Consider the following 12,006-nt stretch of genomic DNA (forward strand, 5'->3'; position numbering starts at 1 on the left):
AGAAGGTTGGTTGTCATCTTCTTACTGAAGATCTGTGGGTTTTTGATCGAGAGAACAAAAGTTCCTGATTTAATAAGACAAATGCACTTTTATTTCTGCTCGACGAGTCACCCGAGTACGTCCCTCTCCCTAAGAGCACCCCCAGCCCCGTGGACGCAATGCACTATTCCAGTGGAACAGCGGGGATCCGTAAACTTCCTGGCCTGCCTGTCGCCGAAAGCATGCTGCTGTCAAACCCCACGCTGAGCCACCACAAGTGATTTAGTCTGTGTTTGTCCCGGGAGCATTTCACGCCACCTCTACCGACACGCGTGGCTGCGAGGAGCCGGGACACGTCTCGCATGGGCTGAGCGCGGGCGTGTGGAGGCCAACGCAGCCGTGCAGCGGGATCGCCCCTCTTCCCCATCCACCCCCCGAGCCGTGCCACTGCAAGTCAGCACCACAGACCCCGTCCAAAACACCCCTTTTCTCTGCTCCACCGATTTCCAGAAGGTAAACTTCATTCATTTCCCAGGCTGGCACAACCAACCTGCGTGCTACTTATGAAGATGGGCTAGATCCATCGTACAAGCCTCAGAGTAACTAGCTTTAAGTATGCAAAAATAAAATCATCGGTAACAAAGCAGTTTATCTTTGGGTCCTTTTAAACAAAATCACTTCGACTTTTATGATGGCTCATGCTTATCCACCCAGTGATAAATCTCTAGCAACAACCATTCACAGCATTTCAGTTCTCTGGAAAAAAGCATTTTTTAAAAAAAAAAACCAAACCACATTATCCCAAAAATATTTCATTTGTAATTCTAGCTGGAATTCAAAAATTAAAGTATTTGGGAAAAAACTAGCTTTGCACCTTAAAAAAATACAAACTTGAATCTCAAGAAATGGACTTTGACTTGGTTTGCATATGGGGTGGGGAAAATGACCTTCAAAAAGGTAAGCGGTTTTGGAGGGTTGGGGAGAAGGTACAAATAATACAGAATTCACAGAATTCCAATAAACAGATGAGAACAAAACATGCAAGTCACAGAAATGTAAGAAAATCCCCCCCAAAACTCTAGTTGGATGTGTCCAAACTAGAAAAAGACTGAACGTACATGAAAGGCTAATTCTTTAGGATCCTGCTTTCTACAGTATCTTGCATAAATATAAACCACTTCTTCACCACCACGTGTCCTGACAGTCTTCAGCTTATCCTGGACACGCACCTCACTTTGCTTATTCCAAGAGAAATTCACACAAATCCCGATAGAGCAAAGAATGTTACACTATGTTTATGTCCTTTTAGAATTAATTCCACGTCAAATATAGAAATATAGTATTTATATAGATATAAAAATAAATTTAAAAAATCAAAATGGGGGCTGACAGCATCTTATCTCTGACGGCGGAAGCAGAAACTTCAGAGTTTCAGCAAAACCAGGAGTTAGTCTGCAGAGTTATGCACACAGCCTGACGGCATTCGCCTTCCCAGTGAAATTTAGTTGCGCTCAATTTTACCTGAATGATATAACTGACGCGTGACCCAACAAGATTTTATTCCACCGCTTTAACACCCAGGGGAGCACTATCGAGGCACGCTGAGTTTGTGTGAATAAGCTGGAACACCCAGGCGCTATCACCAAAAGTATGGCACAATCTCGTTTCTTTAATATTTACATTCTGACCCAGTTCAGTCACATTTTGGCAGTGCACAGCAGAGCCCATACGGACTCTACCTTACCAATACGGTATGCAGTTAGTCAGTGACAAAGGCCTGCCCATTAACCCCAGTTGTTCTTCCAGCAAAAAGCTTCAAAAAGGGTCTCAGCGATTCAAGTGGGTTGCATTTGTTCCCTAATTTCTACGGGGAGGGTACATATTTTTCCCTCATTTGACATGTTAATATCTGGTTTAAAAAAATAAGTACAACTAACTGGTATTACTCTCTACCTACACCACAGCATATTCCCCTTGGGGCAGGGGAGGAAGATGACATGTCCATGCAAAAATTTTTAATAAAGACTCTCATAATAATGGACACGTGTAGAAAAAAGCACTCCCGCTCGCTCTCATGTGAACATATTCCTCCTCCCACTTCTCTCTCTAGTCCTTAATCGTAACTCCAGGATGGTACAGAAAGACAGTCTGGGTGTTCAGAGTTGTTTTAAGCTGCTGATGGGTACGTAAGCAACAGAGCGTGCTGCAGGGAAACCCCCCAATACCGAACAGCTCTTCAGCATCTCATTCTCCTCCTCATGCTCACTAAGGAAATTCCCTCTTCCTTAATGAACTCTAATTTTTTCCATTACCCCAGATGAAACTTCAACCATAAGATTTTTCTCTAATCTTGTTCTGTGTTCCTAGGCATTGCTGCATCAAGCCCTGTTATGAATAATCTAAATCACAGATTGCTGGGCGCACCTCCTCACCATCCCATAGGTGCCAGAGATACCTTACACTTCTTAAAGCAACTGCTTAGAGCACAACATATATGAGTGCTACAGCTCTACACCAAGAAGTAATAACTGCCCATTACAGTTTTAAATACTCAGAAATTAGTACTATGAAATTCAGCACCATTACAAGTCACTTCACCCTCAGTGTCTTCTCTTCAAGGAAGAGCAGAACAAGATTTATTGTCATTTCAATCAGAAGCTCAACCTGCTAAAACTTTTGTCTTTAAATTTGTAGCTGAAGAGTCGGTGGATGCTCTGATTTTCGTCCTTCTCATCCATATACATTAGTGGGGCACAAATCCCAGAAGAGTACTTGGTCAGAAGTAATGAATGAGATATTCATTCTCACCTAAATTGAGCAGACTCTAATATGTTTATTATTAATAACACGCTGAGGTACATTAGTCTTGAAGACTTTTTTTGAACACTTTTTTAATTAATTAAATTAAGGAAAGTCACTTTGTTACTATTAATTTCCTTCTTGTGACAAAGACGAGTGGGTTGAGCCTCCTATATGTTAAATATGGAGAAAGTACTTATGCTAATAATAAACAAAGATAAAGCAGTAGTACAATCACCAACTGCATTCTGCTTATAGTGTGAATGCTGAGGCATCACTGGGTTGTAAGAGGATTAAGAATTCCTGAAGATTAACAGAAAACTGATCAAAAATGCAGAAACGTGGTGGTATCTAATAGCAGAGCTACTTATCTGGTACACCAACAGAATTTTTAGACCAGCTAACAGACTGGAAACCCACTCTCAGAAGTCACCCCTTCCCTCTCTAGGAAGGATCACTAAGGAAAAACATGATTTAGTGCAGTTTAACGTTATATACCAGCTGTCAGAGCTATAACTGATACTACAACAGGGATCTACATTTGTCATCGAGTTACTTAGCCGCTGGGAAACCGGTAACGTAGAACTAAAGCAAGTGAGCTCCCTATCCCAACTATAAATAGGTATGGCAGACAAAAGGATAAAGTCTTTTCTTTTAGGCTTTATGTTAAATTTAGTGTAACACATAGTCAAACCAAGGTAGAGGTCACAAAAAGATTTTTTTAAACCATATCCAAAAAACGTAATCAGTGGCAAGAAGACATAAAGATGCAGAACAGGTGCGTAACTGCTGGATCCAAACTTCAGCATTTAAAGGCATGTCCGTGGCCAAAACAAAAGAGGTGGGTTCTGTTTAGTACAGCAGCGTCAGGCCACTGTTCATCAGTTCAATAAATCTGGTAACTACTTTTACAGCTTCCCTTGGCAGCTTTATCTCCTGTAGCCTGCATTCAGGGTCTTGCTCTTCCCATATCTAATCACAGAGGTTTGAGATCATCATGTAAGTCATGAGGTATGTACGTATACACACACATATATGTGTTCATCTACATAATGGGTATAATTACCTTCATTTATCTTAAGATCCTCAGAATGCTTAAACCATGTTCAGAAATAAGTGAGTTCAAATAATTACTAAAGACTATACAGCAAAGTGGTGAAGAGAAAAATCTCAATATCTCCCTCTCGTTTTCCTGGATTTAACCTGCTACAAAAACCTATAGATTGACAGCATGTCCTTCAGTCTGAAAGCACAGCGTGACTGTATCCCAAAGCATCACACACACTTGCTCCAAGAGAGCGGCGTACCAGGGAGAGCAGCTCCTGCCACTGGCACATACCAAAGATTCCAGATCATTTTTGCACCACGACTAAAATTTTCTCATCAGCTTCGATTTCTGTTATAACATGTTACTCCAGCCTCAAAAAGTGCAATCTCAGCGTGCTGAGTTCAGTGTTGTTTTAGGAAGCCTTCTTTCTTGGACGCTGGGGATGCAGAGAAAATGGGTTAAGAAGTTTAACACACACCGTAATCCTCGTATTTTCAAAAACAAAGTCCAGCTATAAACCCTAAGAATGCCACACATCTACCAAATTCTTTTCTCTTTTTATTAGCACAGGAAAGATAGGAACAGGGGTACTTCGTTAACGCCTCACCTCTTCATTACATTGCATTCTTTCTGCAAATTTTTTGAAATCGGTAAATATATGTTGCTAACTTTGAGATATGACTACAGGCAAATGAATCCTTTATGGAAATACTTGTTGCTAGAAACACACACACACGCGAAAAAAAAAGGAAAAATTATGGTAAACAATAAATTCTCATTGTATTTAATAGCTGTAGGTCTTTGTTAGAAACAGCTAACCCAGAATACGCAGCCACATTCATGAGATCAAGTGAATTCTATCTGAAGTTTACAGAAGGAAGCAAATACAAACAGTCTTACAAAGGTATTTTCATAGCAGGAAGCTACAAGCACTTCTCTGGGGCTCGGGCGGCTGCTGACGCGCCGCACTGCAAGCGAACCCTGCAGTCAATGGGGAGCAGGCAGCAGCAATGCTAAGTACACTTTGCTTTCGCTACGGGATTAACCAGATCACAAATCACCAATTAAATCCTGCTTTATGATTTAGGCTTTGATTCATTATGAATGCAAAGGCAAAACATGCAATAGAGCCTGGTGGAAGTCACTCTGGAGTGCTTTGCTCCAGCTATCCCTGTCCTGAGGCTCAGCCCTCCTTGGAAGTAAATGCCTTTTTAATCACGATGTTCTAAAGTCTCTTTTTTAAAGAATCTAACGGTTAATTGCTGTACATTGTTGACAGTGATAAATACAAATCACTGAATATTCAATGTGCAGCAAGGCATGCTGGTGGTTTACCACTACATAAGGGTGTGTATTCTTCTGTTCTCCAAAGCCTTCCTATTCCTTCACTTAAGATGGGAAAACTAGAAACTTCATCTTCTGCAATGTGCAAGTTTCCCCCGCCCATTCCATTTTGTGAACTTTCTGCCAATAATATTGTTGAAAAATAAATTCTTGTGGACAGGAAACATCCCGAACAAAGGATATCCAGCTTTATGATACTTAAAATATTGTGCATTCCTCCTTATCTGTCATTGCGCAGGCCAGTTGTCGGCGCGCGAGCGGGCCCCACACATCCCTCCGCGGCCATCACCCCCTCACACCTTCAGATAAACCAGCCCCTGAAGGTTTCCTTAAGATTTCCCTTTTCTCCGTACTCAACCCCAGCACTGTGGTCCAAAGAGAAGAGACGCAACGCAGCTTTCCAAGCAATGCTGGCTGTCAAGAGCACATGCTCCCCAACCTCTCCTGATAAGGTGCTTTAAATTATGCCCACAACCCTCATCTTAATGGCCTAATCTGATGTAGGTGGCTTGGCCTTTCAAGCGATCCCTTCGTTTAGTTTCTCCAAAACTGCACTCCACAAAAGCAAACATCCTGTCCCGTTTCCAGAGCCAGATCCCAGTTGCGGCAGGCAGCTGCCAGCAGCGCGGGCAGGAGGAGAGCGGGGACGAGCAGCACGGCTCCAACCCACGCCAGGGAGCTCTGCGCACCACCGCCATTACAGATCTGGTTCATTCATCGGAATGGACCAAAAATTACGGTAACGGACACGTGGTTGCAAAAGAAAGCTTGTTTGACAGGTCTTCAGGCAGCTGGCAGGGTGGTGGTGCCCCTGGTGCCTATCCCACCCCTCAGTTGGGCTCTCCATGCAACCAACTAGGAGCCAAACGAACATCTCCATAATTGGCCTTTTGGGGGTAACACTGACTGTACAGAAATCTTAAGCTTTTAATGAAGTCAACTAAATTACATAACGTAGATACTGGGGGATAGTCACATCATAACCTACTACGCAACTCTTCCCTGCTTGACCAGCTTCAAGCCCCATGGAACAACACCCAACTTGACGATTCACATTTAACATCATCTCAGCAGTCAGTAGCTTACACTTCTTAACCAAAAGCAGACAAATCTTAAAAATCACTCATATTAAAATCAAGATTCAATCCCTTTAAGGCACTCTGACACTTCAGTAGCTTGCTGTCCCTTCCTATGAAGAGGACAGCCAACATCCAAAGCTAAATGCAGAGGAGCAGCTGCCAAGGCTGCCATATCTGGAATGAGGGCGGCCGTTCAACAAAAGAAAGCAAGCGTTTCAAGAAAGAAAAGCAAAAATTCTGACAGCATAAAATTGCAGCCACAACATTTGGATCTTTTTAAAATACATTTCGCTAAAGGTTTTTAAGTGCCATTTATTATTCTTCTAATAAATAGACATCCAAATCTAGCCTCAGTAATAAACAGTACTTCCATTTTACATCTTTGCTAGTCTCTATTTAAATATCTCTTTTCTTTATGAGAACATCAAATCACTGTAGTTTCACTGGGGACAACCAAGGGCTAATGCTCTATTTGTAGAAGACTTCAAAATAACCCTGGCTACCATTTTTAGTACCCCATAAATGATCACGATTTTCAGAGTGTTTTAATACAGCCTTAGCCAAAGGATATTCTCATTTCAGTCAACTATACTGGTAACATTTGACAAGCTTATGGCTACAGAAGACCCATTACAAGGTAAGGTCCCCATACACTGACCCTTGTGTCCCAACAGCACGTATACACACTCCAACCCTGGCTGATTTAGTGCAACGCCGAACTCAACACCCAGTGACCACCACAACATCCAGGGCCGTTGCCTGCCAGGTACCACCCTTAACACAAACTCACAGGTAAGTGTATTAGAGGGGATTTTATAAATACAGTCCAAATATAAACATACAGATACAGTTTTAAACAGCTACATAGGATCGAACAGAGAAATCACCACTTTCACAGGAGAAACCTCCTGCACCTCCTCTTAGGGCAGAGCACCCCTAAAGATACTTACTCGACTATGGCCACCGACCCAGTTTTTCTAATAGTAAGTAGTCCCTTTGAAAAACAGCTCTACAGAAAGAAGTATATATCTCGTCCGAATGCCAGATGCTTGGACACACTCTGGCTTCAGTCAGCACTGCAGCAACAAAAGTAAAACTGTAGTGTTTTTTCTCATTTCTGTTGGCTTCACCTTGTTAGCTGGCACAGGTTAGATCCTACTCGGTGCCTCACATCAATAGCTGATGTTCAAACCAAATCCAAACAAACTACGTCTTGATCTGCTCACAAATCAGAGCAAGCACTTCATAATAAAGCCACGTTTATTCCAGAGCACTCAATGCCTGGGGGAAGCTTGCTTCTAGAAATACTACGCTCAAATATTTTATAGCCACAGCGTTATTTCTCTGATGTTCAATACCCACAATCACAATTTACTCAAATCAGCAACAGAGAGCATCACAACTACCCACTCACCTCATGACAGCTCCCAGATGAAGCCAACTGGTTTCCAGGCATAATTCACGCCGTTGGATACACGACTTTGGGTCTCCAGTCCCTCGAGATCACCCTGCTGTCCCACCACCAGTCCTCCAAACCCACTGAACTAGCGGGTCTGAATATTTAAAAGCCGAGATCCACGTTTGGATCTGAGTTTCCAAGGGCGAGTACCTACGTTAGACATTGCCAACAAGCTTTGACTAGACTGCAGGAGCGAGGAAGAGAATTTGGAGAGCGCAGCATCTGCTCTGACACATCTGCCCACGGGGCACAGAGGAAGAGAGCCAGCAATGCAAGCAGAGAAGTCTTTGTCCTTAGGTGACATCGAGGCAACCTACGTGTGCCAAAACTGTTGTGCAATTAGTATGTTCTTAATTTTGTACCCTTAGAGAAGTAAGTAAGTGTACTTAATCGACTGAAAATAAAGTAATGCAAAATAAAGCAACCCAAGTAACTAATTAGTTAAAAGATGTCAAATGGAAGCAAAATGAAGTGTCTAATTATATACCATCAGTTCAAGTGTAGAACACAATACAGACCTACAAAAAAACATGCCACTTCCTAATTTAATCTAAACAATCCAACTAAACACCACTGCTGAGTACTACTGAAGAGAAAAAAAGTTAAGAAACTAACACAATGGTTAAAATCTTTCTGGTGAGGTTCAATGAGATCTTTTCAGTCCACTGAAGTTAACTGACAAACTTGAACCAGATTCACAAGATTCAAGACAATTTTATGCAACAAAATTCATTTAAAGACACGACATCAAAAAAATGAAGGTTTTTGAGTTTTCCTCCCATATTCATATAAATTGTATACTCTCCTATATCCTCAGCTTTTATTCTCAAAGCACCATCGCAATCTACAAAATCATTAGGCCTACTGAGAAACTGGTGTGGACAGGTATTAATTCATGGGGAAAATTTCTTCAAAAACCTCCATCTCCATTATTGCATTTCTTTGTCCCTCGAAAGGTCCTCTATCTAACACGGTGGGCTGACATTATCAGTCATGAATGTACGATCTAAACGCAAGCCATTGAAGCTTATCAGATCACTGACAATGTCATTTTAAGAGCTTAAAAACTTCACGCTTTTGGGGACAAATATTTTGAAAACAATGAAGCTATGCTGATATGCATCAGAGAAAAGGCTACCTATATGCTTGTCAAATTCCCATTTTTATTCTAACCTGAATAATCTCTAGGGAAGATAAGCACCAGGAAGGTTAGGGAAAGGGAAAAGATAACGGAGCATTTCAGAGGATATAAAATCCCCTCAGATGTTTTTCCAAATTCAGTTTCATAGAACCTAAGTGCCAAATAGAACTGACATTTCCGATGTCCATTTCTGACAAGCTGATTTTGTTCGTCACCATCACTACTTCAGTAACAAAAATGTAGCATCCAAAACCCTTCTGTGTGTCCTGGAAACAGCAGCAGTACATTTTGCAGAGGAATGTTGTTGTAGTGTTTGCAAATATTGTCAAAGTATGTTTTTCCTTATAAAATCAAACCAATTGTTAGGAAAAATAAGGCATCTTCAGTACAGAATATCTAGCGCAGTAAAATTCAGTCCTTGAGTAGGAGAACATAAATCTAATTGAATCAGATGGGCTCAGGACTCTTTCATTAGGAGTAAAATAGATTCAATGTTGGAGTATTTGCCAAAGCATTATCAATGGTTATAAAGGTTAAAAGACTGAGCTTTTTTGAGTTGTTTTGTCTTAAGTACAATTATTTGCAATTCAAAAAGATTTTCAGGAAGACTTTAGAGAACCTTTTTTAGAAATAATCAAGAAACCTTAAGCTGCACTCAACATGCAAGTTCCCATCAAGCCACATTAGCAGTCCTCCAGAAAACAGAATTAACCAAAAAGATGCTTGGAATTCTTTCTGCATTACACAGACCTTCCCATTCCACGTCCGGCATCCCAGCTCTCTCACATGCCTACATTTAAATCATTCAACCCACCCTTCAGCAAGACAAAGCCGACTGCTGAAACCAAGTCTCCGATGATGCAAGTGAAGAACAACAGTGAGTGCAAATGTAGCCATAGTGTAGGTGAACCTAGATAAACTCAGCTGAATTCAATTAAGCCCATCACTTTAAGGGCAGACCTCTATATATATACGTACACACATATATATAGGGAAACATGACCTAAAGGTTACATTCTGGGTAGAAAAACTAAACAGAGAGCAACACTTAATGAAGTCTATCTCAGCATGCTTCCTTTTGGATGCATCCTAGTAGCTGAGACTTCCAACCAGGATATTACTAAAAGGAGATGTTGTTAATAATCTAATAGTTCTGTATACCACCTGGAATCCAACACACAATACAGATATCTCTGTTATAGATACCTTTCTGTTATTCATTCATACCTCGGTATTTCAGCATTAGAGTTGTGCTTGTGCTTCAAAGCTCGCCATCCCTCCCCCTGTAAGGAGAGAAGTCAAAGATCCGCGGACTTCAAGTCAAACACACCCTTCGCTATTTCAGGCTTTAACATAAAGAGATTACAGCTCAGCTGTAGTCTGTCTGAACTTTTGTTTATCTCTTACCAATGCTGTGCTAATTATCCCCGACAAAAGACAGACTTCAATTAACAAGCAATGACCAACCTTTATCTATAAACTCTTTCTTCCCATACACGTTGTGCCTGTAAGTAGCTATTAAATACCAAAATTTAGAAGTGAGTAATTAGGAGATATTCTTACCACGCAGAGTTAATGCAGAATTCAAACAACGCAGGAGAGACGCAGGTCGTGGGGGCTGCCAGGGACGCCCTGTCCGCAGGAGAAGCCAAGATGCGCCTCTGCCTGCGGGAGAGCCTCTCCACAGACCCGGGGTTATTTGCGCTCTTGAGCACACACTGTTCCAGGAAGGCTAGGTGGCTGCTATTCACTGCAACGCTTCGCAGCGAGCAAATATAAAGAAAGACAAGATCTCCACCTCAAGCCGTTCAGAAGAGAAAGGGAAGATCTTCCCTGACGCCCTTTTGTAGAGAGGATGTGAAAGCCCGTCTCTTCAAACATGAGAAACAAAGAGCAGGGACAGTGTCAAAGGAGGAAGAAATTGAGGTATTGGGACAGGTAGCTAAAACGAACACTGAAGAAGAACAAGTAATTTAAATCAAAACCAGGTAGTCGAGCTGTTCTTTTAACTGGCACATCACGTGCTAAGGTGTACTACAGGAACTCTAAGAGAAAGCTGCCCCATACATGCACGGCAGAGCACCCAGGAGACCGGGAGATGTTACCTGTAACACTTCTGCACTTACCTTCTCTTAACCCTTTTCCCTTAGGGCCAGAGGTGGTGGTTAGGGGACAAGACTGGCGGACAGGGAGAATGCTTTGGTTTCAAACAGCACGAGTGCTAAACGACTAAAGCCAAAGTAATACACACCATTTGTCCATTTAACAAGGACGTTTCCCCCTCGCGCTGTGTCTCAGCAGGAACGTCCCTGCCCGCTGGGGGAAGGTGCTGGGGAGGCGGCGTGGGACCGGGAAGCCGTCGGGGCGGCGGGCGCAGAGGTGCCCCCAGGCACACCGTGCCCCGCTCGGGCACACCGCCAGTGCAGGAGGAGGCATCACCCGCTGTCCTTGGCTTGGCTTGAAAGCCACAGCTGGATTGTTTGAGCGCAGGTTCAGGAAAGGCTGAAGCCAGCCCAATGCCAGGCCAGCGCCAGCAGAGCCACACCGGACCCCCCGCTGCCGCCCCTCTGCCTGCGTCGGGACGGCCCTCGCCCAGCCGCAAGGCAAGTCAGACCTGAGGTTAACTTCAGATCGACCCCGGGGTCTAACTCGTCGAGCCAGCACAAGAGAAGTGATAGGAATAAAGGGAGCTGGAGGCAGGACTGACCTTTCAGAAGCAGCACTAACTTAGAGCTGTGTAATCAGGCCACGAACTTGCACTTTGATGTACATCTGTAGTATTTTATCTATCAATACACATGTGGAGTTGGACCACGGCACCTCCTTTTTTAATATCATGATGTTTAACTACTTAACCGAGGTGATCTGCCAAGTGCTGTACAGCAAACACTTGTGAAACCGTTTCCTTCCCCCACTGCCTACAACCTATTTAGAGAATTATTTGATTTACACCACAAAGGGAATTCAAACGTAGCTCAAGCGCAAACAAAACTTCCCTACACCATACACACGCAACCTATACGAGATGTGTGAAAAAACCTCAGTGTTTTCCTATCCTTCTGGCTTCTGCACACTCAACACCCAACAGCTGCGAGTTTCATCTTCGCAGAACCAGTCTGGATCATCCCATGAGAGCTTTTGAATCGCCACAGCAATC

This window comes from Calonectris borealis, chromosome 9 (assembly GCF_964195595.1).
Source record: "Calonectris borealis chromosome 9, bCalBor7.hap1.2, whole genome shotgun sequence".
NCBI lineage: Eukaryota > Metazoa > Chordata > Aves > Procellariiformes > Procellariidae > Calonectris > Calonectris borealis.